Source organism: Hyla sarda, chromosome 2, assembly GCF_029499605.1.
Source record: "Hyla sarda isolate aHylSar1 chromosome 2, aHylSar1.hap1, whole genome shotgun sequence".
In the NCBI taxonomy this organism is placed as follows: Eukaryota; Metazoa; Chordata; class Amphibia; order Anura; family Hylidae; genus Hyla; species Hyla sarda.
Window position 1 is genome coordinate 57,125,579 of NC_079190.1, and position 2,764 is coordinate 57,128,342.

The window sequence follows — 2,764 nt, forward strand, 5'->3', positions numbered from 1 at the left end:
GTGTAATGACCAGGTACAGTGCGTGAGCTGCCAGAACATATCCATTGAATATGAATATCCCAGGCCATGTCCTACACTGGTTCCCTCTGCTGGCAATCTACAGGAATTGCACACACACTTAGAAAAAATAAAGTTGTAAAAAGTTCTATAAAGATAAAAAGTTTGCTGTGAAAATTCACATTCTGATCTTCGCTGAAAGAATGAACTTGTTTATTCATTTAGTAGAATCTGCTCGGACACGTATTGCTGCTTATCGAGACGGTGAATGCTCGTTGTGTCGGAATTGGCCCGTAGTCTCCTGACAACAATCATACTGCAGGATTTAAAAATAAATAAATAAATTACTTTAGAAGGGTGCGTTCACACGCTATTTGTTTTTGCGGGTTTTCCTCTTCTCGGCTGTCCATAGCAGATTTTCCAAAGCGGAATTTACGCTGCGGAAAATCCGCCGCAGTCCCTACTGACTTCAATGGGGCTTGCGGCGGATTTTCCGCAGTGTAAATTCCTCCGTTGAAAATCTGCTGCACACAGCAGAGAAGAGCCGCCCCCTTTCAAATACGCAGCAGAAAACCCGCAAAAACAAATAGTATGTGAACGCACCCTAAATGCTTGCTGTGAAAACTCTCTAAGGCTATATTCACACGGAGGAATGTCTGCACAGTAAATTTCCGTGCGGACATTCAACGGACAGCAGAGCACCGGCAGAACAGGTTCAATGCTTTTTGCGGACACCGGTGCATTGCCATAGAATGAAATGCTCCGCCTCCATCACATCCTATTGGCTCACACTTGTCACGTGACATATTTAACCATCACGCATCGACGCGCACAGCAGTCTCAGTTTGGCTATCACAGGGAGAGGATTAGAGATAAGCGAACTTACAGTAAATTCGATTCGTCACGAACTTCTCGGCTCGGGAGTTGATGACTAGAGATGAGCGAACTTACAGTAAATTCGATTCGTCACGAACTTCTCGGCTTGGGAGTTGATGACTAGAGATGAGCGAACTTCTTGGCTCGGCAGTTGATGACTTATCCTGCGTAAATTAGTTCAGCCTTCAGGTGCTCCGGTGGGCTGGAAAAGGTGGATACATTCCTATGAAAGAGTCTCCTAGGACTGTATCCACCTTTTCCAGCCCACGGGAGCACCGGAAAGCTGAACTAATTTATGCAGGAAAAGTCATCAACTGCCGAGCCGAGAAGTTCGTGACGAATTGAATTTACTGTAAGTTCGCTCATCTCTAGAGAGGATCTCCTCTCCCTGTGATAGCTGAAGCTGCACGGAGCCATCCGGAGCCAAATCTCATTCTATTGCAATGCATACAGACTGCGCATGGCCAGCTGGCCTCCCTACGCAAATTGCGTAGGAAAGGACAATTGAGCATGCGCAATACTAACTTTAGCCCTACACTATTTGTGTAGTGCTGCGCCTGCGCAGTACTACTTAACCTGCGCGCGATGCTCTACCGTATGTTCCCCGCTCCCTGAGAGTTAACGGGGGACGGGGAGTAGAGCTGCGGGCGTGGGGTGTAGTAAGCGCTCGCGGGGAGGCACGCTGATATCAGCGCTATCGGGCATAGGGGTCCCGATAGCGCTGTAGATCTATAAAGCAGTTATGAGCCGTATGAGCTGAGTAAATGTATGAGCTTCTGTGGCCCGATTGAATCGGGCCACAGAGCCCATGTGACCTCCGTGCAGCTTCAGCCATCACAGGGAGAGGAGATCCTCTCCCTGTGATAGCCAAACTGAGACTGCTGTGCGCGTCGATGCGTGACGGTTAAATATGTCACGTGACAAGTGTGAGCCAATAGGATGTGATGGAGGCGGAGCATTTCATTCTATGTCAAATTTCATTCTATATCAATGCACCGGAATCACCATTTCTGCCGCAGCAAATTCTGCTGTGTGAACAAAGCCGCAGAATCCCATTGAAATCAATGGGGCTCTGCTGCCGCCAAATGTCTGTGCGGAATTCTGCCACGAGAACATTCCCTGAGGCCATGTTCACACGTCGGAAATTCCGTGCGGACAATCAAAATTGCAGCAGAGTCCCGCTGAATTCAACAGGATTTTGCTGACGGAATTTACGCGCCAGATGTTTCCGCCATAGAAATTACATTTTCCATGTCTGCACAAAGAATGAACATGTTCCTTCTGTGTGCGGAGTCCGCGCGGAATGCATAACCGCCTGCGAGATAGCGCACTCCTGTGCGGTCCTAGCGCTGGTATATTATGCCAGCGGTCCGCAGTGTCTGGAATGTCTGACCCTTATGAAATTATTTATATCGGTGGTCTTCAGCCTGCGGACCTCCAGATGTTGCAAAACTACAACTCCCAGCATGCCCGGACAGCCGTTGGCTGTCCGGGCATGCTGGGAGTTGTAGTTTTGCAACATCTGGAGGTCTGCAGGCTGAAGACCACTGATTTATATGTTCCCAGTACATTATTATATTACATATGATTTTAGGATATTGTGAAATACTTTGCGTCTCCTGGACCAGTCATCCTCCAGTTACCTATGGGTGGTCTTACTGGAGTGGTTCCACCTCCCCCACTATATCCCTTTCCAGCAATTTAATGTGAGGCAGAGAATCTAACCTTTCAATGGTCTGTGATCCTTGATAAATGGAGAGAAAAGGACCTGAATCCCTTCTCTCCATCACATTCTTCACAACTGTTAATAACAGACAATTCCTTTATGTATCAGCCTTGTTCACAGTGTATACATACATTAGACAGAGGTTTTCGTTATGTTTAACGCTGG